General features: G+C 36.4%; 1 protein-coding gene across 8 annotated transcripts in view; it reads right to left on the bottom strand.

The window, feature by feature from the left end:
- Positions 1 to 26,310, bottom strand: part of LOC115449428 (potassium voltage-gated channel protein Shaker) — a 329,332-nt gene that overhangs the window by 34,061 nt on the left and 268,961 nt on the right. The window lies entirely within an intron of this gene.

Genomic DNA, 26,310 nt, shown 5'->3' with positions numbered 1-26,310 from the left:
AAATTTTTGCAATCACGCAATCGGTAACATCACAAGGAGATAAAAAATCACCACTTCACTAATACGTAAAACCTTCCCAAAACTAGATACTAACGCACTAGATCTTCTTACTCTTGTAGCCAAATACACCACAATCGAAATCAAACACCCCATTTGTAATATCAGTGAAACACTGGGCGAGGAGAAATTGCATTTACAACCTATCAGGTCGGGTGCCCGGCGCGTTCTACTCGGAGTCCCGTAAACATATAACACGTTCCTAGAACCTCTGACGTATTTCGCTTAACTGGATACCCTTGAACATCATTTTAACATTTATGTAGGAATTCTAAAGGGGTCCATGTTGAAACTAAGTTGTTTTAAACTGTGATATTAACATTTTCTGATATTTTTTGGATTACAAAGCTATATTTGGTATTTTATTTTATTTTTATTGTTTTAATAAGGCACTCTGTCAGCATTTTCCGCGCCTAGGGAGTGATCCGTAGGCGAGTATTAGCAGTTAGAAAACGTGATGTGGCGTCTTATTAAAAATAGAAGCAAATAGAAAGAGCAAGAGATAAACCATCATTTATTTATTGACACACAGGGTCGAATGCAACTCTAATGGTAAGCTACAAAGTTGAATGTAAGTTGACCTTCGCAGTTAAATAAAACTGAACGCAACTTGCAGTGTACTTGAAAAATGTTGTTGAGGGCATTAAAAATGCGCAGTCCGGGGACATGTTGTCTCGGCCAACAATATTTCCAGACACAGCCTGTAAGACTAGAATATAGATCGAAGGGACTAAAATAAATCCAAATCCGTGGTACAAAGATGTAGTGAGTAGTGAGTGGGTTAATCAGAATTGCCGTGGACACATTTCATGCATTCACTAGGGTTTAGCGAAGTTAGCCGGTACATATGGAACGCATTTGCGAAGTGGGGCAAGGTTAGGGGTAATACAGAGTAATTAGATGTCATTTTGTTGAGTTTTAAATCTCGTCATGTTTGTATTGAATGTAATCTATTGACTTAAATGGGAATAAAACGCTATACGATGGTAGCTAAGCTAAAATGTTTTTACAAACGGGAAATCAAGTTTTTACGAATAATTAATGAAAATTTTGCAACTCAACTTGAAAAGTCCGGCAAAAAATTTAATTGCTTTTTCGTGGAATGCTTGCAATTAAGAGTTAGTATTCTAACATTTATTATCTTTGAGTGATATAGGTGGAAATGAAAAATTCTTAGGTATTTTGTTTTTGAAAATGAAGAATTTTTTTATCTTTGCAAATTTTACATCTCTTAAATTTTGTAATTAAGACAATATATTATATGTTCTAATTGAAAAAATATATCGGACCCATGACAATGCCAATGAGCTGTACACTAGGATTCGAATCTAAGGCAGGGCAATAAATTGTTTAGGTGATTTTCTATCAAGCTTTGTCCAGGATAGGATCCCATACACAGGAATTCAATTTAACGGGCGATATAAAGACTGACCCAAAAATATTTTACAATTTGTCTATAAAAGTGTATTGTACCAACCACACACTGATGATGGTACAAGGGGAGCTGAAACTCACATGACGCAGGTCGCTTCCGATAGGTCACCCTGGATATTTTTGGGAGCGGTATATGTTTATCAGTGGGCATCTTATAGCTGAGGCAGCATGTTGCAGCAAACTTGGTTTTAGCTTTACACTGACCCCCTTACACTTCAAAAAAATAAAATTGCGTCCTCTAAAAAACGCAAGGTAAGGCCTAAAGAATGTAACATTTCACTGAACTATTTGCCATTTGATATTACAAGAACCTGATCAAGTGCATCAAGATTACGGTAAACTGACGAGATAATTTTACTCGAATGCAAATAATTTCGTCGTAACAAATAAACACAAACATTGTAAATCGAATGCTAAATATAGAAGTGCCCTTCCAGCATATTTGCGGAGGCACGCCGCGCGCGAGCACTCGATCACGCGCAGCTCGCACCACTCACACCCACTCCTCCGCTACAACCATTTTACTCTATTGTTTCCTACCATCTTATAAAGAGTTGTGGGCTAGGTTATACTCTCGAGGACCTGAATAGAACTTTATTGATTAAACAACTTTACTTGCACTGGCGAGTAAAGTTATACCACCAGATACCAGTGTATCTAAGGTGTAAAACCTTAATATTATGTTTGGCGAATGTTACAAAATGTAGAGGCGCGTTTCTAACTGAATAATTGTCATAGCGAATTATTGATGATTAATTACTGATTTCTGAAAAACACGGTACTTACTTACTTACTGAGCATTTGCAATGACTAGTATTCCCGTACGATTTACTTCTCTCAGTAAATCGTGCGGTTGACATGTGTAGAATCATAAGGACAAGGTTGAATAAACTAGCAGGATGTATAATACCAAATTATGCAGACTAATAGTCTATTATTATTGCACTTATTGTTTTGTAAATAACAAAATATTTAACTGAAACGAATCATTTCCTTATTTAATCCATAGCAAGTATATCGTTTTAAAGTGCTGTCAAGCATATACGATTCTGATGTGGTGTGTGCTTTCCTATCCGCTTGTATACACTGCTGTCGTAGGTAGCAGGTTGCAGGATGTGCCAGTTCGAGTGCGCCAATACAAATATATTGACAGTATAGACGTACAATTACTGATAATGTATTTGTGTTGTCCGTACGTTGTCACTTGCACGCGAATGTACTAATATCGGCTTGACAAAGTTCATAGTAGAACGTGCTATATGGCCGAAGTTCAAACATAAATCACATTACAAAGGTTGGGGAGCTGTAGTTAGGCGTGTTGTCTCTTAGTGTCCGTAATCTGCATCCTTGCACGCAAATTCAATATTCATATTGGCGCGCCCGCAGAGCACGCCAAGTACGTGCCAATGAGCAAGCTGCGCTGGCACTTACCTTGAGTAGTTCCGATAAATGCTGTTTTCTACAAAACAATACGTTATCACCGATCTCCGAGCATACTTCACACAATATCTCGATGATAGTAATGGTTCATCTTTTGTTCAAGCGGGCCTCGACGAGGCTTGAGATCATTAAGAGCGGGGCGGGACACGCTGTTCCGGATATTATGTGAAGGGCACGATGAAAATTAGGAGGACCAAGACTGCTGCCACAGACTTTTTATAGTTAATCAAAACATAGCTGTTACATATTGATGAATTATATTTAGATAATGTTCGGCGAAAATATTTTAAATCAGTCTCCAAATATCTCTCTAATACCGTTTTGTATATAATAATTCAAGCGTGAAAAATATTTTTGTTTCTAACTGTGTACATTGTTAAGAAACTTACCATCATTTTGACAAAATGTCATCTTATTTATCATTTCTTTCTAATTGAACATTACAGGACATTTATTACGCTTAAAATGTGTCCAATCCATTCATTATAACAAATTCAAAACATTTTAACAAATAGGTTCAATACCTTACAAGAAACGTGGAATTTAATCATAAACTTAAATTCCTGAGGGAGTAAACGAGAGATTAAAAGCTCAAAGCGTTGTCTTGGAGTCCACTGGCAAAGTAGTGCGCGAGAGAAAAGTAATTTAAATCTTAAATAAGAAAGTGAATACATAACTGTTTCAAAAGGAAATTGCGTTTACTATTAATGCTGTACGGCTTACAGAGTAATTTCTAGACCAAAGACATTCTTCCACGTCAAAGGGTTAATAAGTGTAATGACGTTATCTAATATTAAATATTTTGTCGTGTGTCTTAGCATAAATTAAATAGGTAACCTTGAATCTTTTAAGTCTTCTAGCTTAGTAGTTTACTAGATTTTAGGTTGTTGGTATGCGAGATCATCATCATGATCATCCGGGTCGTTAAATAGGTACCTTCGTAACATCCAATTTGCCAACAATGAGTAAGTTTGAAGGATAAAATAACAGTGGCGAATAGTCCATATAACCCGCTTCCTGCCGGCTGCCCTTTGGTAACCTTACGTAAAATATAATTTTTAGAACAATTTGCAGAGTGCATTTATGCCTAAGTATGTACCAATATGTTGCGTCCGATTCGCTTTTAGAAAATTTCACTATTCGCCATTGTAATATAGCCTGTGTGATTAATGGGTACTAATAGTATACGTCTATCTAAAGATGAAGAACGTAGTGCAATGGCACAAAGATAGAGAAAAAACACGTTTAATTGAAAAAGGTCCTTCTTTTATTCAACATTAAAATTTTTACTTTCTGTTATAATAAGAATTTCATGCAAGCGAAGTCACGTGGTAGACTAATATATATTAAAAGCCGTTGCCTTATATTCTTGACTAAGAAGCAATAAATGAGTATATCTCATAATAAATATACGTAACGAAAAGGTTTTTACGACTTTTTTTCTCATCTTTTCTTTGTATACTTTAATTATGTATATTATTTGTCATACAAAATACAATAGTGCCTATTTAAACTGTGAACTGAAAAAACCTTTGCCTGTTAATCGTCACTAAAAATATTCGAGGATTGTGAATTAGGTTCGTATTCACAAACTTTGCTTATCTAAGTAAAAAGCAATGCTATAGTTTTTTCTCAGTGCTTACAGGATGACAGTCTTCGCAGTGCGTAGGCATATAGACGCTCTCGTTGGCTTATATTAATATACAACTTTGCATGAATTTGCTGTCAGATGAACAAAGCTGGACGAATCCAAAGAAAACTATAAAATTACTGACACTATGTCTTCAGTGCAGTGTACTTCCGCGCAGTATTTTTTGTGAATACGGGAAATACCCAAAAGTACGAGGCTTGAGTCTGGCGAAACTGCGTCTTAAATATTCGCCCATTAAACAGAGCCATTATAACCGAACGTCTTTGGTGCGAAATCGTTCGTGAGCCGTTAAACTGCGTTGTGGCAATAAAATTATCATACTTTTACAATGAGCCATTTTCCCATGTAGCTTTTCAAAGTAGTTACGTTTACGATATTTGGAAAAGCGAACTTAAAGCGATAGTACAACATTTTCCAATAGCTGTAAATACGGGTACAAAAATAAATCACAAAACCGCATATATCGGCATTGCTTGTTACAAGATATCGCAGCGTTACTTCCAATTATTCGCTTATATTTTCATATTTTATACAAATCTAATTAAATCAAATATAAGTTTTGTATATTAAGATACTTATTCCAAATTTCAGCCTCACACAATTAACTAGTTTTGCTTTATTCCCTATCTTATGAAGCCCTCGATATTGACTACCAATTTAATCAAACTGCAAATAAACTGTTAACACCAAGGATGCTGAAAAATCGTTTGTAAATTTTAAGATAAACATACAATCCAGGGCATAGGCAATTGAGATTCCCATGGAAACTGGAACAAAAGTCATATTTCATTCAGATAGGCCTTGATAAAATATTAAGAAACACTTTTACTACACGGTTCATATATTGGTGTTTCGTTTATTGTTCAAAACCTCAGATTATTCTGATATACCTAGAATATTATCATTCTCTAGTTGTATGAAGTTTTAACATAAGACAATATACATTAGTTTTCATACAAAACATCAGTAACCAACTCGCCTATAGAAGTTAAATTAAAAATGAGTCAAATCTCAATATATCCAAAGCCGCAATAACACCAACAGCTGATTGGTAACTCTCCATAGAAAGAGCACACCGCTCACTAAAATAAGTTCGTTTATATTTTGGGATCGTGCGTTTAACGCTGTAATACAATAAATAGAGGCGACAATGCGTGGGCGATCTCGCGACTTGCCGCGACACTCACGGTCACACTCCGACACCATCCGACACTTGCCGATGTTGCTACAAGACTGTGTTGTTCTCTCTTCAATACGCGAGTTCATATATTTTGAGCGGACGCCTAAGTGTTGATTTGTATGTGCGTATGTTGACCTCACGTGTTTAAGTATAGCCAGTGGGAATGATTTGGAGAGTTTGTTTAGATTCGATAATGAGGTTCGGGGGAGAAATTGTTTGAGCATACTGTCTTGTGTAATTTGAATGACCGATTAATGTTTAGAGCTTATAGTTTATCATGTTATATGACCTGATTAAATATCATAATACTATATCTTTGCTATATTCAAAAGAAATTCAACTCACAACTCTTATTAGATACTTCAAACTATCAAAAAGATCCTGTAGGTACATTTAAAAAAGAAAACCTCCCAACTTTACACATTCGAATGTAAAATCAAATACGAATAAGTACGTAAAACGGTTCAATGCAATTGATATTCTCGCAATCAGTTACATATTATTTACATTTAAAATTGCCACCATTATGTTCGCTGAAGTGAGGCTCGTTAAAAAGACCTAGCTAGAGTTATATGTTAGACGGTATATCACGTACAAGATTAAAACTAGACTAAAAATGGCTGACCCAGATAGAGCCGTGTTACTTTTTATCCCTTTGTGGTATAAACGGGGACAAATGATAACCGTTCAAGGAAGTAACTCGTTTTCTTTAGATTTATTCTAAAAATAGCACGGTACCATGTGTGATATAAATGCCTTGCACGGAGTAGATTGACCCTATTCCCACTTTTTTATATTGAAGACGGAAGACTGGATCGAGATCTCTTGACAATTATGCTCACAATAATGTATGATTCATAAGATAGTACAAGGAAAACTATGTGCACTGCGAAAATGTTCTCATTTTCACCCATAAATACTTTACAAGTAGCGAACTGAGAAGAAAGAGAATGCGAAATGTAATAAGGTAATGAAAACATGTTTGATTAAATTATAATATTATTGTAATTACATGCAACGATTACCAACGAATCATCATCTAACACTATTCTAAAGTAGCTGAATTTAACAACATTTTTATTTTAACTATCGCTGTTTTTTTTCCTCAAGAATTATTATTTTCTTTAACATAGTTTCCTGTGAGCACGACACGACAAAATGCAGTGCAGATTAAAGTCTATACATTTTATTTCATTGGTTCGTTTTGAGTGAGTGACATTGTACAGCGTAAAATACGTTTACAAACTATAACATTTTTCTATGAATTAAAATCGTTGCAGTTTTTTAGTAGTGGCGTATGATATGATTTCTATTTATCACATTATATAACTAATAATCCGATCACTTTATTCATCCATGATGATTCTAATACCTAACAATATAATTAAGTTTAAGTAAACTTTATAAAATTATTATAATATATATGGAGTTTTGTGCACTGCCAGTGTTAATTTATATGCGAATTGCGAACATAACAGATAAAGGGCAGGATGCAATAAGGAATTTCCTAACAGACAGGCAGTGGGACGGTATATAATATAATAATACCAGCCCTGTATTATATCAGTATACAATACAGGGCTGCTATATACTGATATAATACAGTGCTAATATTATCATTATTTTAGTGATTATGTATTTGGGCCATATTCATGAAAACATTATCATTTCCGTAATATCCTTTGTTGAATTGCGGGAACCAGTAAAACGGCGTAGGATTATATTTATATTACACACAACAATACGATTATCTATGTAATGTGCTCATTGTGTTTCAACCTGAAAGAAATGAATGAACATTTATAAGTTAATACTAAAATAGGAAATATACCGACTAATAGTAATTGTACGTCGTAGCGATATTTATTCGGCTTTTCAAGTTATTTCAGGTACATGAAGATTGCCCAAGCGCAAAAATTTTGTCGTAGTATTGCAAATATGTTGTTTACACGGACTCGTTTCAACCGACTCTGAAAGACTGTGATAGCAAAGAGAGTATAACTAAAATATAATATTTACAATTATATATTGTTATACAAGTATATGATTATTACAAGCGCCTATTAGTATTAAATAATATTGTTTGGATAATCACCGAATGGATTTGGATGAGGTTTACACAGATCGATTGTCCATTGACTATTTATTATAAGACCGGAAAAAAATACCACGAGAGGTTGATTTATACTTTAATGAAATAAAACATTAAAGTATAAATCAACAGATAAACATTTTTTTTTGTTGTCTATCTCTGCAGAATTCTTTGTTTTTAAGTTTCCGGTTATCGATAATACATATAAAGGTACTACATTGGCTCTGGGTTTAACGATTTTGGTGTATTGAATAGGGTCTTCAGAATACGAATTATTGTTGTGTTAATTATCTAGTTAAAACTCGCTTTTAGTACATTGTTTTGCGCATTGACACATCATGTAACCTGGTAATCCTTAATTGTTGTCAAAAAGAATGTATTATACGAGCCATTGTTGAGTAGAGGATAAATCATACTTTTGCCAATGTATATTAAGTGTCGGAGGAAATTATACGGAGGACAGTGAATGCGCTTTTACCAGAACTTTAAAATGATGCAAGACAGCTATTCTGGCCATTATTCCAACAACCAATTATAGTTACGTGGGTTGTTGGTATAAAATTATTTGAAATCACTCTTACATCAAGGGCAACAGTGTTATACTGATTATAATTATTCAATTAGAACGACAATAGAGTTTTTCTGTTAGGATTCAAACACTCATGAGCGTGAATATTTTGTCGCATAAACTGAAAAACATTTCCATTTATTTTAAAATAAAAAATCTCAAAGTTATTAAGAAAATAAATTTGCGGAACGTGTTACTTAAGTACACTTGTTTTCATAACCTAATTTACTTTGAAACGTTTGAGTTGAAAATCTCAATTAAAAGGGGTGAGAAGTGCGGACCGCCGAGTGCCGCGCGAGACACGTGTGCAGCCGTGCCGGCTTCAACAGTTATTCCAAATTAATGATATCAAGAGCACTCCAATTTTTCATGTGACGCTTTTTAATTTAATTTTTTTATTCATAGTTTTTTTAAATTATTTATATGAATTATTTAACTTTATTAAAGTGGATCGCTGGCCAACACAGAATATGATGTTTGTAGTTTTCAAATTTAATGTCATTGAGATTAGCGTTTTATATTATAGTGGCAATATACTATATTATCTACAATTAATATTGTTTTCAAAATTTCCAGGAAATTTTATTGAATCTTCGTCTTCGTCATGCTTTTAATTACGATATAAATTCTCAATACGTCGACATTGCCGATTTACACTGAACAGTAATGGGAAGAAAATTCTGCTAGTTAATAAACTTGCACTCGCGGCAGAAATGTAATAACTGTGCCGCTTTCAATCTGTTCCTTGAAGTTCGTTGGATTGTAGTTCCCGCTCCAGTGATTTCTATCGGGCTACCGCTTTCTTTCTCTTAAAATATTTTATATTTGCCCCGTTCTGAAGTTGTTAATATAAAATTTCCCATTGCGATGTGGAGTTATTCGGCTGTTATGAGAAACCGATAATAGATTTTTAAAAAGTCTGTCTGTCTGAACATCAGGAAATTAATTTTGTACATTATGTTTGCTCTGCTTGTTTTGGAGGACATATGTAGCGGATTATGGTTAAATAGAATACATGTATATTCATCGGAACTTTAGTATGGGTTCAAGGTTTCTTCCGCTTGACGTCAATTTTATTTACGTGGGTGATAAGTCGATTTACTATTAACTAAGTACATAACATCGGTACATTACACGTTTTAAGGATTAAACAAACGATATTGAAACAACAATATCAATAATCAAATTTGTGTTTTTTTTTATCGTCATTTCCATTTATCATAACTGCTCTAAATTCAACTTTGAATCTTAGTTCTTCAATCTCCTCAAATATCACTCTATAGAATTGATTCGAAATACACAATTGAAATCATGCTGATCTTTCTTACTCTTATAATAATATTTCCTGTACTCTCCTATATTATAAACGTTGCAACGTCGTCTGCCAATAAGTCGCTTGAACGGAAGATATAATATGGGTTGACAAGGAAATATATGTATCTGCAGGCATCTAGGATGCAATATGCATTATAATACAAATTTCAAGCGTGGGTGACGAATACGTTATACGACTAAGATATTTTTAATATTCTCATGCAGATACATATTACTTACTTCAGTTAAAATGTGTTATTGTACATATTTCGCAAGTTATGCTGTTTTCTATTGCAATATAAATCCCTAACTGAGCTTATTGATTTTGCGTAGATTTGATCCAATAATTGGTTAAAATTAATGCGCATTATCCATTACAATCGCGGTATAAATTATAATTGATAGCAGTTATTATGTTAATTGCAATGCAAACAATCATTGAACAGATTACGGGGTTTTCGCTCGCCGTGTTAATACCAGGCGGTTCGGCCAAGTCACGGATGGCCGCGTATTGTTTGGACAAAGTATCGACGTACCGTGGAAACAAACAATACAACGGGAAAACTGTTTGCGCGATGATAAAAGGATTGTACGCTGTCAATTAATGTGTTTGAGTAAAACAAAGGCTACGATTGTGTATGCAAAGTTTAGAGCCAAACAATTGCTCGGAATGTTAGTGCAAATTTAAGTTGTTTTTTTGGTTAGACCAAATTACTTTGATGTTACTAACTGTAGGTCTGAAAAACGTATGTGAAAATTTTGTTCGTTCTTGTTTAAGTGTTCTATCAAATGAATTAAAATATTCTCTTCAGTCCCACTACCGCTAAACATTAAACTAAATCATGGTGAATTCATATTCATCGTATAGTAATAAATTCTATGACGACAGTGAGACGCACGTTATGACTTTATACGGCATTTTACTACTATCCCTTTTTAAAATGGAGGAAGCTTGAGAGTTGATATTAAAAGAAACCCAACTCTTGTCATCGCCCGCAAAGATATATAATAAACTAACATTACCCGGTCCCGCTGTTTTTCTTCCATCGAAGCGTTAAAGTTAAAATGCAATTTGGAAAGCTTCGCGCTCCGCATCGTAATATAGTTCATTTGATGAGCAAACTGAATCGATGTTTACTTTGCCTTGCGCATTTATATTGGTACTTAGAAAATGAGATTATTAAATTCGAAAACCGCTCAAAAGATATTTTTTCTCCAAATAATACCTGTAGCTCTTTCTGAGATTATCGATAGGTAATTAATAGTAAAAATTAACTTTCAAAATAAAGATAATCATTATATAAAAAACGATTTGATCTGATACGAAATCACAGCATAAAGTAGGTCAGAACACAAACGTTTATATGTATAGGTGATTGTAATGTCAGGCGAAACTATTGAGTTGTCGTCGGCGGGATAAAGGCGTTCATTTTATTGTTGTTCGGGTTCTTTGAGACGACAGTACTCACGTTTCTTGTCCTATTGAGTCCCGGTGTATTGTGTTTCACAAATAAGGGGTAGACGAAACTGCACGTGTGCGGCTATTAGATCCCTATTTCTTAGTAGTTAGACGAAACCATGAGCATTGCGGAGGAAAAGGCAAAGGTAGGTAAAACCTCTCAATCACTTTGTCAATCTAAACTTGCTATATATAACTTGTCTCGTTTTTTCGGAACGCATCCCACATGAATAACTAGCGGTTTATGTATGGTGTTTATAGGCCCATATTTCTAAAAGTTCTATAAATAAAAATAAATATATAAAAATATATAAATAAAATAAAACAGCCTTTATTAACCGAGCAAATTACAAAGATGTTTACAACAAACAAATTAAGCTTTAGAAATAATTTTCAATTATAATAGTTAAGCAACATATAGTTAATTTCGTGTATCATATAATATCACGCAGCTCAGTTTGCCTCATGGCAAAGGCCTCTTCCAACTCTTTCCAATGAGTCCTGTCTTCGGTCACTCTTCGTCAGTACGCTCCCGTCGCTCTTTTAATTTCGTCCTCCCATCTACAAGTTTGCCTACCCCTATTTCTTTTTGAGTCTCTGGGGTACCAATTTGTAACCTCTTTGCTCCACTTTTCATCCTAAGAACGCATCATATGTCCAGTCCATTTCCATTCGAGTTTATCTATTCTTTGGAGGATGTCTGTAAACTGGGTTTTCCCTCTTATAACTGCATTTCTAATTCTGTCACTTTTTTAAATCCAAGAATGCTTCTTTCCATTGCGTGTTGGCATGTGGCTAATTTGGCTCTGTGTGATGCTGTTAGGGCCCATGTCTCGCATCCGTAGGTTAGACAGGGAAGAATGCACGTGTTAAATGTTTTGCGCTTAGTTGATATGCTGAAGTCTTTGTTTTTCATAATCTAATTGAGCGCCCAATACTTCTTCCAACACGTTGCTATCCTTTTATTTACTTCTTTTGTCATCGGATCTTTAAATAAAATAATTTGGCCTAAATATATATAATCTTTAACGTATTCATTAATTATTGTTTATCGTAATTTCTATCTCCGCGCTATTAGTCAATAGTTTAGTTTTATTACTATTCACGATGAGTGCAAATTTAGTCCTCACTTGGGATAGATCTCTAATCATTAGCTCCAAGTTTCTAGGGGATTCCTCCATCAGCACTAACTCGTCAGCAAACCTAAGATGATTAAGCCGTTTGCCGTTTATTTTGATACCCATGTTTTCGCATTCTAAATTTCGAAATATGCTTTCTAAGACAGCTGAAAAAATTATATAACTAAGCACAAAGAAATACCTTGATAGTAAGTCAGTTTCTCAATAGTTTCGGCATGACAGGCTGTCTCTATACCTACGTATAGAGGGGTTGTGATTCGCTAATATTGAAATACAAATATCTTCAGTTGGCCGTCAGATAAGCAAAGCTGAACTAAGCCAAAGAAGACTATATAACTGCCGACTTTACGCTCGCGCGCATTTTGCGTCCTTATTGCATTGTTTGGGAATACGAATTGTAAGTGTCCTATCTTATAAGCATTTGTAAACTATGTCATAATTCTTTCTAATGTAATATAAATGCGAAATTCTTTGATGATTGGATGTTTGTTAGATAGTTAAATAGATGAAGTTTGGCACACATTGTCTAAGAAATGGGTATAGTGGGAAATTCTTGGAAAGTAAGAATTAATTGTGATTTTTGGAGACATCTTTACATGACACCAAGAACCTAGATTGAAGAATCCTATGCGATTTCAATTAATGATAAAGTCCTAATCTGAAAATGTTAAATAACATAGCAACGAAGCCGAATAATTAATGAATACTATATCAAGCAACTGAAACCGAATTCCAATATTAGTTTAATCTAGAGATAGATGTGACAACTTGAAATTTCTATTTTTAGTAATAGTAGGGCTAGACAAGCCTCGATAGATTTGACCCAATTTCTAATAGTACCTACATGTGACGATGACGGCTAGTGCAATCTATCACTGTATCGGAAATACATTCGTTTTGTATCGCCAGCCGGTATGGGGGAGTTATTAATTTTCATTTGTCAAGATATATCTGAGATTTGGCTGCTATTGACGTTAGTGATGGATTTATAGCGGCCAAGGTTAAGGTCAGAGTGCACTTAAAATTTTACATAAAATCTCTTATGAACATTGATATATATATGGATATCTACTTTTATATATATGTGAGAATATTTAATCTAAAAAGGTTTTTATTTGTTTGAGTTTGGTTTGGTTACATAATATATTGAATAACATCGATATATTATCGTCGCTGGGAGTGAAAAAGATAAATTAGTTGTGTAACGATTAAAAATAAAATTATTCACAAGAAGTTGCCTATTTTTCAACTTCAAAATCCCTCATGTATAAGATTTTTTATGTATCAATGCTATTAATAATATATGTGATATCGTTCAGATTGTTACAAAGTTAATCAATCATTATATTCTGGTTCGGCTGGTGATAAGTTTTCCAAAAAGATTTACAAATTTAGCACGAAAAAATACGAAGACAGCTTATTGAATGTCAGTATAACTATTTTATTTAGATTATTAATAAATAATGCCAAGAAATATTTTCGATTTTGTCTTACTATCAATAGATTCCTCATAATTTATTGTTGTCATGGTGAACATTATTCGCTACAATGTAACGTGGCAGAGATTGCGATTAAAAAAAGGTTCAGTCTAAAGAGATTAATGACTGCAGATCACGTAAATATTTTGTTCCGTGTAGGATCAAACCAGCGCTCGCTGGAGTTATAAGAAACTTACCAATACCTGCCTTAAAGCTTTCAGTTATTCATTAGATTTTGTCACCAGTTTTAAATTTACGAAACATAATAATATGTCAGATAAATTTGGTTTACAATATTTTAATAGTGCCCATACATCTATTTATAGTTATAATATAAATAAATTATAACCTATTACCTATATATATAGTTAGACATTTTATCTCATGAACATAGGGCCCATACAGACCCGTGCAAATAAAGCGTGTTGCCATCGCAAACGTCGTCAGTAAAATGAGTGCGGCGGGCTGTACCACCCCCGCCCCTCTCCGCTCATCTACCCAAGACGCAGTACAACGTTCACAGTCACACTATAGCTAATATACACAAAAAATATATTATTCAAAACGAGGTGGACTTATCGGGAACTAGTAGTTATAAAATATATTTCGTTTTATTATTCGATGCCCTTACAACCAGCTGCAGTTACACGTATGAGTTCAGATTTCATGACGTAAAACGAAGGACAAGTCTATTTATATTGTATACAAGCAATTATATTTACGCCGTAAACACACGGAACATTTCAAAGCGGACATTTCTATACTTTATGTCACATACTTAAAAATACGTAATAATGTCGAGTGATTATGACATACCGCGGCTTAGACCATTGCATAAAGTTGAATTTACAACGACGTGTTAATGTTAAACACTTTTGTTTGAAGATACGTAAATAAACATATAAAATGTGATTTTGAAGCCTACGCAAGTTCTCACGGATTTCGTGGCTAGTCGTATAATTAGCTACTCATTAACGTTAATTAATAATATTACACATGTTCAAATATATAAACCCGGTCAAGTCAACTTTCCGCAAAAAATGATGTAAATGCGACCAGCTGTCATAACATAAACACATAGTTAATGTCCTAGACGCCATTAACTGTCTTAGCCAGTCACTGCCCCATGTGGACGTTTGCGATTATTTTTACTATCATTGTGCCATTTGCTTTTCATCTCGCAGACCGTCTTATTGATCATAATATTTTTCCGGCGCATGCTGGAGGGATGATATCCAAGGTAAACGTTTTATTTATTTATTATCTATAAACGTAGCCTTTGATTATCTAGGAATAGTATAACATTGAGGTAATTAGATTGACATAAAATTCTAAAATTGAAAAATGTCTAAAGGAATGTAGGAAAGCTTAAAAATTTATTCCTTGAATTATCCATCTGTATGTAATTTATATATATATATATATAAATAAATAATATTTTCGGTGGATCACCGAGCTACCCCTCTACACACACACATCTACCACTGTATAATATATATATATAATATATATTATACAGTGAAAAAAGATTAGGTTTAGAAAAAAGATACAGCAAACAATAGATGATCCTTAAGTTCATCACCATCAATAAGTCTATCATTATAAATTAATGCAGCTCGGTGATCCACCGAAAATATTTATAAATTAAAAAAAGCCTTGACTGGCAAAATAAACTACGCTATCAAAGAAAATTATTGATTCAGTACAATGGTTAGTAAAGGTAATATTATTATAAGCTATATTATGTAAAGGCAAACAAATGGTACGATGTTACGTCTGTTTAATACTGTTTGTCGTTAAGCAGGGAAGTGCTATTGTGTCAGAAGCCATATGACCTCCTTAGGAATTGTCACATTTGCTGTTTACTACGATAGAAGTCAACGCACGACATACATATTACGTATTGTATATCAACGGTTACTATTGAAGACTAAAGAGAAAAATATCATCAGATCATTTATGCACCGTTTGCAATTCTAAACTTTTGCTTAAGAAATTATTTTGTAGTCTATGGTAAGACATTATAGCATTAAAATATTTAAAAAAAATATATGTGAATCAAACCATTTCTCCATCAAAACATTGGATTTGCAACGCAGTGTTTGAAATTAAGCGATTAATCATTTCGAATTATTAATAATTTCGTGTCTTTCGACATTCGAGTAGGTACAACAATTAAAATTTGAATATTACTATTCCAAATCGAATCGCGTAGAGTTAAATTAAAAACTGTACATAACGGTTTTAGTTCTATTTTAATATTAGTATTTATATGAACGTAAAGTAACGTAGTAAAGATCTAAATAAAATAAAACCTGGACAGCATTTTGACATGCAGCGTTTGGGTTATGAAGGTACAGTTTAGAGAGGCTCAGTCTTACTGCCCGAGAAACGTCATTTTGCGACGGATCTCGATTTTATGATCTCAAGTGCAGTCCTAACATTGTAACGTTAACTACCTCCACCTAGAGCGTCCAAAGGAATCACTCTATATGGTAATTATGGCCATGACTTTGCTTTTCGCAACAATGTCTCTATGATTACTGGGACACTCTGGATATTAATAGTTGGATGTTAGTAATTAAATATTTATTGCGGTTAATTGATGAGATAAAAGTCATAATATAATGCGTCTAGTTTACGCGGCTATGTTTTTACGAATTTTTTAGATGAAATAGGAAAGAATGTAGGAAATAAAAATTTTATAGGACTGAAATTTATCTTTCATTATGTTGTGAAAATAATACCTACTCTAGAACATTTTTTGTTTATTTCATTAAAAGTGAACTTATGTTAACTTTTTCGTTTCTCTGCTTAGAGAAGATTATCATAAGGTACGCACACGTAAATAGCCAGATGAGTTGCTTGCGTTTTATATCTACAGACACAAACCCGAAAAGCAAAGATTAAAATTAAATTAGCGTAAAACGCTTGAGAGTGAAATAATTAGCAACGACAAAATAAGTGTATTATACACACCTATTACACCTGCATATTTTACCTATATAGGTACGAGTGTACGCATAATAAATGCATAAACATAACCTATGCTCGAAAACTAGCGCGAATTTATTATATTACAGTTTAAATTTTTAAACTAACTCGTGAACGGATACGTTCGAGGACGAAACAATTGCAATTCGTAGTCTAATAACTAGAAAAGTTTTGTATTTACTTATAACCGATTCGAAGCCAACTTGCATGGGAACAGTGGAAACAATGTTTTCAACTGACTACTGGCGACTATTTAAATTAAAACACTTGGAGACTTTTCGTTACGTGTTTATCAATACATATTCGCAATTATATACGTAATATCAGCAAAACGTATTGGTAAGTGAAGTGATGGCACCTGACGGTAATTGGAGTGGGGTCCAGTAGAATGTCAACTGACTACAGATGATTACCCCTCGCCAGTCGACACAATTAACGCCACACAGTTACGTGGATCGCTATGACGGATTTTAACACTTTGTGATCGGTGGTCACTATCAAACAAAATGCAGTGTTTTTCATTACTTAAATCCTAGCTTTTTGCCTAAATTTGCATCAGTGTATCGAAGGTACTAAAACCATCGTGTATTATTATTATTAATTAATGCATAACAGTACAAAAAAATCAGCGAAATCCTCTTACGCGTCCGCGTTGATCCCTCCGGTTTAAGGGTAATATGGATATTGCAACCGTATATAAGATACCCGGCATATACCCGGCCAACGGCCAATGCAGTGAATAATCTGCCGTCACTCTGATAAAGCTTGTGCTATATATGTTTTTTGTATATTGGTATTAATAAAGGTTTTTTGTAGTCTAGTGTATAATATAGGCAAATTTACATTATGTTTATTTATTTTGTGAGTTATTTTTTTTTTAGGTTTATGTATGATTTTGGATATAATTATAATAGGACTGCTTTAGTGTGACTCATAATATAATTAGAACTTATAGTGTTATTGATTCCAGTTTATGATCTATAAAATTACTTGTGCCTTTATTTTGATGCTGTTTAGCATACTTATTACTTTTTTGACTATATTGATTGATTATATGACACAATTAGGAATACAAATGTGTTAATTATTTTTTTACATGTAAATGCCTGTAATTGATGTAGCCAGCCTACAGAGTAACTGGAACACGTCCGATAATACGCTCTGGACGATTCTGCAGAAATTACATGATTTGTTTGTGATATTTAATCAATATATATAATAAAGTTCGTGGACAGCGAATGAATTGTCATGCATGCGATTTGCCGAGTTTATTTTTTTAAAAATAAAGTTACGACGTGTGGCTATGTGTTTGAGTATACGCGGCACGGTGTTTATGCGTACCTCGCCACAGCAGACTACAACAGTAAATATTGCGTTTTAAATAGCTCACATTCAATTGAGGTGTAACGAGCATATAGTGCAGAATATGCTGATTACGCCGCTAGATAGATTCATCCCGTTCGGTATTTTTTCTTTTTAATTAATCTATAGATAATCATTCATGTATAAAAGTTAATTGGGTGACTTGTAAATCAATAGCTATTATTAATATATGTATATCACATAAAATTTGTCAGTTGATTTTCTGATTGAAGCTGTATTTTATGTGCTTCAGGCTAGAACTCGAGGAGCTCTCTGTTCTTCTCAGAATAGCAATTCCATCTGCGTCGATGTTCTCGTATTATTTTGTTATAAACACATTACGATCCTCTTCATACACGAATGTAATTGAAACTTTACGATCCCTAAACCTATTTTATGATGTATAACTATATAACATGTTTAGTTGCCGTTGTTGCGTTTGTGATTTTACTAGACGGATGCGGAGTGCGGCGTGCGAGCTGTATTCCGATCGCGAAGACAGTCTTATGATTGATGCGCCGCGCAACAACCAACGGCTTCCGATCGCTTGTTTATTATAACACGGAATGTAAGTAGTGATTCATGCCAGTTATTATAATATCTGTATTGATCGAGATCGAAAGTGTTACTCTGTTCGGAGTGTGTTCGATTTAGTTCACGTTAATTTAACGGCGTAAATCATCGATATTTTTCGAGTAGATGCAGGACGTTTGGACAGCCGTCGACCGTGACGGGAGTGGCGTTGGCGCGATTCCGGCGACCGTTCCAGGTACGATGTCACAAATACTCTGCTCCAGCACTGGGGTTGAGTGAGAAAAATATCAAATCAAATATCAAATGTTGATGCAAAGATGACAATACCCGGTTGACATGGCGGTCTAATCAGCAGCGATCGTAGAATGCAGTTCCGATGCACCGAAGTGAACCACGAATACACAGGAAGTCAGGTGACATGGGATGCACCGCGAGCGCGCCGACGTGTCGAGTGGACACCCGTCAGGTGCCGAGTGGCAAGTGTTAGTACGCGGAGGGTGGCGGGGTTAGTGGCGCGGCGGCTGCGTCGGATACACGCGGCGCGGCGGTTGCGGCGGCGCACTCACCACTCACCAGCACATATCGAAGTAGTCCATGGCTGGGGCTTACGGCGTGGTGCGGCAAGATGCGGGCGCGTGCACCGAACGTGCCGCGGTTGGCGTGTGTTCGCCGCCTGCGCCGCGGCGCGCGCGCTTTTTCGCTGACGCAAGCGGAACCCATGCTGACCGCAAGCCTGTTTATGAGCGCCGCACCACGTCGCCGCCCCTTTTATAACGATGTTGCGCCCATACATACCTTTGGTCGCCGCCTTGCTCCTGGGCCCGGGGGCATTCCTGCCTCGGCCTGAGGACAGGCGTCAGCCCCCATTTCTCGACCAACTCTATGCGAGCAATGGTGGCTGCTCAAGTTCAATGTGTCATCGGGTCGGAGCGCGCGCCCGGTGGGGACGCGGCGGTGTGGCCAGCTGGTCCGCGGCGCCCCCCGCCCGGCTGACGGCGCGCGCCTCGCCCGCCACCTTACTCGCGGGCCGGCGGCGAGCCCGCGCGCGCTCTGGAGTCGGTGGCGCTGCTCATACTGTGCTCGCTGGCATGGCGCCCGCCGCCCGCGGACACTGCGGCACGCCCGTACGGCGTCGCGATCGGCTGCCTCGCGCAACGCGCACCCGCTTTGGATGCGCAACCTAACCGAAGTTCTTGTGAACTGAACGTCTCTCGCGGTGGCTAGAGCGCGGGATCACAGCCGCGCGCAACGTTACTCTCGCGCGCTCTTTTCGTCTCTCGTTACTCTAGGTTTTGATTATGTAGGTAAGTGCGATATGTTTTTAGATATGTATGGTGACGCGACGGGGTCGCGTGAGCGTCGTCCGCGATGACGGCTCCTTACGTAATGCTTGTGCGGGGCGCGTGCGACGGCGCCTCATCGAGCACGACGAGTCATGGCCTCGGCGGATAGCCGCGTGGCGATCGCGAGGCGCGGGCGGACGAGTGTATCGCCGTAGCGCGGCAGTAGCGTACTGATGCGGGCGCGCGTGCGTCGTCCCGCGCCGGGCGCTCTACGCCCTCCTCCGCCCCCCTCGGCATCCCCCGCGCCCGTTGCCCGCGTGTGCTCTCCGCCCGCCTTCCCGCGGCCGCTGTACGGACCTGCCCCCGCTCCCGGCCCCGTCCCGCACTCCGCACTCGTATCGACACCGAGCGCCAACCACTGCATCGCGGCCGGCGCGGGGCGCGCCTGCCACGCGCTTGGCACGCCGCGCCGTCGCGCCACTCACGGTGGCACGCAACCCATGAACCTTCCACTTCCTAACAAAACATTCGCTTTCCTTGCCCTTATTAGAGTTTCTCGGAACGTTGTTCACTTTCAGGCGGCACCAGAGATGCGCGCGCTTGCATTTGATGAATCGGCCGAGGATGCTTGACAAACTGGGTAACGACATGCTGGACGGTTGTAAAAAAACATATTATTTTGCAGCATAATAAAGTTAGAAAAAAGGGTTATATAATGGTCAATTTACATGGACGTCGCACGGGTGCGGTCCGGGACACAGATTGGCGCGTTAGTGAGCTACGGCTGACACGCTGGTTGGCGGCACAAACGAGGCGCTCCTAGAGGCACGCGCGGCCGATGCCAACACACTCACTGAGCAAACTTTACTAAAATGCAACTTGGCCTAAAACCTACGTGCTATTTTATTGGCGGCCAATTTGCGCCTGTGAACTTGCATACTTTTATTTTATATGCATTACGTCATTCGCAATTTGATCCGTGGCGTTTTTTAGCGGTCATAACAACCCAAATGATGACATAAACTTGACAAGATTTGTTGTATTACAAATATTTAAATTTATTAAGTGAAGTCACAAAGAATACTGCCTTATCTAAGTAAAGCTACGACGCTACGTAATGCTACAATTTCGTAGCACTAGTGTCATATTTATGCGTAGTGTACGAGCAACTACAGCAAATTGTTTGACTTCGGCTGCTACGAGAGCGTAGCATAGTCCGGTTTGCTTACGGGTGCGCTTTTAAAAAGTATAAACACAACGCAATGTGATTTGCTGCGCCTTAAAATTTAAACGAAAGTTTTTGTTTATGTGAACAGACAGTAATAGATGGCGCTGCGCTTTTGTAACAAAGCGAAAGTAAGCGCAGTGAACCGCCAAATCCGGTAATTATATTAACCATAGACGTGTTTTAAAAGTGAAAATTTATTTTGAAATGATACAAGGTTATTGCGGCGGCGTGTTATGAATTGTCACATCCGGATGACGAGGCCAAGCTGTTACGTAACACTAGCGGAGATGTTACAATGCTGTTGTTTGCTCTACTACCTTTTAAAACATTGCGGTATAGACCCTACATTTTTACACACAATCTTTTTGATAGTCAGATTTGTTTTTACGTTATTCGATTATATACAGTTATCAATTTGCAGCTTATCAGCTGTCATACTTGAATATTATTTTATACAATATGCTACTTAATTATATTCATATCGGAAATTTACGATAAAAATATTAAAAAATGTTGATTATACTAATATAAATTTATTATATGAATTAGTAAACAAAATAATATTATATAAAATGATATTTTCCACTCCCAATTATATTTAAATAATAAGTATAAATAAATAAATATCCGAACTTCATGGTCACTGAATTACTTTTATTTACATACTAATTTTCTTCTGACACTTTGTGAAATACTTAACAATGTTGTTTCAAGAAAATAATAGTACTTAATTACTAAATTAGTACCCAAAATGCAATTTAAATATTAAGATATAGTGCTTGTTTGGTGGTCGATGACGGGCCGTGGCTCCAAGGAACGTAGGGATTTTTATGGGTGGTTTGAAGGAAACTAGGTCAGGGTTTCGGCTACATCTGCAATACCCATCTTGCCGATCGATGCTGGGATTGTTTGTTGTACTAATAGCCGAGATACGGGACTGTTGTTTTACGTTGTTTTGTTTGTATTAATAACTTGTCAATAATAGAATTAAATGCACGGTATAAAAATTGCATTTACTTTTTCAGTTCTAAGTGTAGCTACATATTTTGTACCCGGAAGGTAAATTACCTTTTTATTTTACTTGACTTGCACAGAAATTACCAAGTATATTCGACATATGTACAACGAGATGACTTATTGGTTTCTTAGAACAGAAAAATATTTTTGTATTTTTTTTAATTTTTAATACGGATGCTTGTATGGATTCATATTAAAATTATTTAAAAACAAATGGCGGCACTGCTAAAAATACTGAATTAACAAGTAACTAAATAGAATTCGGTCGCGAATGTATTTGGTACAACGTTTCTTGTTTCAATGTTTTTTCTTATGAGACCCCACTGCACCTCATGGTAAGTGAGGCCAATAAAATGTCGACTAATGAGAGATGACTACCGCTCGGCAGTCGCCATAGATATGCCAGCATGTTGGCACCGGATATACATAGGCTGATCTCAGAACGCGACACACTTATGTACGTGGGTCACTATGGCGGATAATGTAATAATATGGTAAAGTTCTGTGTTTGTTTCGAAAACAATGCAAAACCATTGTCGTTGATGAACCTGGGGGCATCCTATATCGGACCAGATTTACAGCACATATGAGCTACAACATGATTGATGAGCCGATTAGTGGCTGACGATCTAAAATGGGCACAATGAACGAAAATATGTCATGACGATATTTTTGCTCATTTTTTGAGCCGAATACGACATAACAATGTAGTGTAAGACAGTTTTACTATTGAAGAGTTTTTTTTATAATGTCTTAGTAACACAACTTGCATTTATTGAAAATTGGCTTTATGAATGGTGTCGATACCGGACCTTCCAAACAATTCGCTTAACTTCATTTTATTGATAGAGAGACGCGCGTTATTTATTGCTATTTTAAGGTTAATAAATAAATGATATAAATTTAAAATTCTTGTCAACTATTAAGGGGACCGTGAAGAGTCTTCTCTGGTGTTATACTTTTGGTATATGCGTAGAATATCGCAAAATACTCTGGGTCATCGTAAAGTACAAATTATTTGCGTTAGAGCAGCTGACAGTGCCCGTGGGAGTGAAATATCATTTGAAGTCTAGCTTGCAGTGAGGGGTTCCTTTCATCTACCAAAGTATAAAAGAAAAGCGCGTGAGTGAAAAACAAAGTCAATATCATGATAGAAATATTGCGTATACACGCAGTTTAACACTAACTGCAATGGGAGCGTTGTGCAGCAATCCTATATTAAAGGGAACGAACAACATCCGTTGTCAATAGGCGAACGACTCTTTTGATATAAATTAACGTTAAAGATCGGAACGGAATGGATGAATTACCAGAAAGTGGCCCACGTGCACATTTACAGTAAACAAAGTCAATCAGAGGCACTAGTCCGACATAAGTTAACGACTCTAAGGCCAAGTGATGCGGTTATTCGGTCTTGCTCGCAGCTTCGCTTCCATTAGTCCTTTATCGGAATTAAATGATACACATAATTATTACTCTTTCAAAAACTTTTTTAACTGTAAATAACAACTTCATCAAAATCGGTTCCTTTGTTTTGGTCATTTATTTAGACAGATTCAATCATAAATGTAAATAAAAATGAATCCCAATTTCCCTTGGTCATCGCATCACGCGTGAACGAATGGAGCGAATTTGCTAATCCTTTTTTTGTTGTGTTAATATTGTCAGGAGAAGGTTTTTGTGAAAGTAAAAAATAATTAAGTTGAGCGAAACATTCGATAATTTAAGAAAACTTAAAGACAATATTAATTTTACATAACTGGCAGTTGTTTGAAATAATTGTCAGCGATTGACAAAACACGAGCTGTAAATATCGTTTAACAAAGATAGATCGGTTGATTAATTGTACAAATTCGAATTTAATATTCATAATTATGACAGGACAACTTCTGTCGGGTTAGCTAGTTAATTATAAATATGTATTTTGATTTTAAGTGGGGTCGGAAATTCCAGTAACCGTGGTCACAGAGATACGATAAGCTTCAATTTGAAATTATAGACTATTTTCTTTTATTTATATTAATTTATTTATTTTAAAGGTAGAACTGTGTCGATTATTTAGATAGAATCGACAGTAAAAACGCGTCGCTAACACTTTACGATAATTAATTTATCTAGATTACCGCCTTTGTTTGGAACTTTTCTTATTAAGAAGTGTTAATAAAAAAAGGAAACATGGCTGCCAACGATATTATAAAGAATATGAAGCTAACAGAACAACACCTTCGCCAGCCTTGTTCGCCTCACGCAAACTGGGTTATCATGCTTTGAACAGCTCGTACATCAAAGGTGCGCAGCGATGCTTGATAGCTAGCGAGGGATTGTTGCTTGTTTTTTTTCCTTGAGAGTCATTGGGGTGGACAGTTAGATCGATTGATATGGACGAGATAAAGATTTCAGGTTCGCCAGTCTCATAGTGTACAGTATGTAAATATAGCATGTGATAAAAGCCATTAATTTTCTGATTAGTGAATCATTTCATTATTTTTAACGTTATTTAATTTTTTCTGGTGGTAGAGTGATATACTATTTTATATCCGCCCGGATATTGAATTCCTTATATAAGGTGTTGTTAAATCCCGCCATAGTGGCCCACGTATGTGTCGCGTTCCGTATTGTCAACAGGCCGGCACATTTGTGTTATTTGCCGAGAGGAAACTATTTCTCGTCAGTTGACACTCTACTGGACCTCACTCCACTGGCGACCTGGTATAGTAGGGACACTTTGCCATGATCGACTAAATAAGAGCATTGATACAGACCTATTAAAAATGTGATTGATAAAGGCTTAGTATTCTAATCACCTTGTCAGATTTATTAACTGTTTTTTGTATTAATCGCATCTAGGGCGGGTGGAAAGCGCCACTCCGGCCCAAAACAGATGCAGTTCCATGTAAAACCTTGACTAATCGAGTACACGGTGATACTGCATTGCGCCTGATGCCTGGTGATATCATGTTTATTAGTTTGTTCCAAAACGCGAGCTGAGTGCCTACTAATAATGCGAAAGTTTCGGTACATTAATTTTGTAAAGTTCATAGATTTTTTATAGGGTTAAGAGTTCATATATTATACTATACTATACGCCATCTATGGTGAATTAACTAAAATGAATGACGATAAACGTCAATAGTCCAAATTATAATCCTAAGATTGAACTCTACAAAAGTCTCATCAGGTGAAATATTCAAACTACATTTCACCGTGAAAAGATAAAAAAAGAAGGAAGGAAAATGGAATATTGGCGTATTATCCTAAATTCAACCTAAAACCTACAACCCTGTATATTTAAAGTAGTTAAAGTATTGTAGTTAAACGCTCCACCGACTAGACTATAAGTACATAACAAAAGTTAAGAGTAACTAATAAAAATATGATCAAAGACGCGCAGTCAGTTGGAATAATATTATTCGCGTAACTTCTACTCTCAGGTTACTGCGGGAAAAGTTGGCGTCGCTGGCGAGCCAGTAAAATGTCGGTTTTAAACTTTAAGAAAATATAAAGTGCACAAACCAATGTTGTATTAAAGAAGCATGGAACTTGATTTCTTATGAAGTATTTTTGATAAGTCAAATGTTTTCGATTTTGAGCGAAACACGAGATAATGGACTAAAGAGTTGACGCAGAGGCATTGTCATCGTCAAATCATCCCTCAGAAAGAAACACAATTGGACAGTTCTTTTTATAGTTCTATAACAACGATAACACTTCCTAAAAGATAGCAACTGAGCCAAAATTTTGTACAGAGGTCGGTCAGATGACGCAAGTGCAGCGAGACTGCGACGTGTGACGTCAGCGGGACCGGCCCGGGAACGTGCCCCGGTTAGCCGACCTTTATTCAGATAATCGTTTTTGTGGGGTACTATTAAATGTTAATAATAATAGTGTTAACATATTTATATGAAAGCCTTGCGGTGTGAGGGTTTTATGGCCATGCTGCAGAACCTAATAGGCGTCGGAATCTTATACTACTCCATCAGAATTATGCTCGCCTGTCTCACTAAATGATCGCAAAGTACCACTGAGAAGCGATTTGCGGGAACGAACTACTGTGATTAGTTTCTTCTAATTTTTATGTGC

The sequence above is a fragment of the Manduca sexta genome, chromosome 27, assembly GCF_014839805.1.
Source record: "Manduca sexta isolate Smith_Timp_Sample1 chromosome 27, JHU_Msex_v1.0, whole genome shotgun sequence".
Lineage (NCBI taxonomy): Eukaryota > Metazoa > Arthropoda > Insecta > Lepidoptera > Sphingidae > Manduca > Manduca sexta.
Note: the sequence above shows the minus strand (reverse complement) of the source record. Positions and strands in the feature narration are given on the sequence as shown.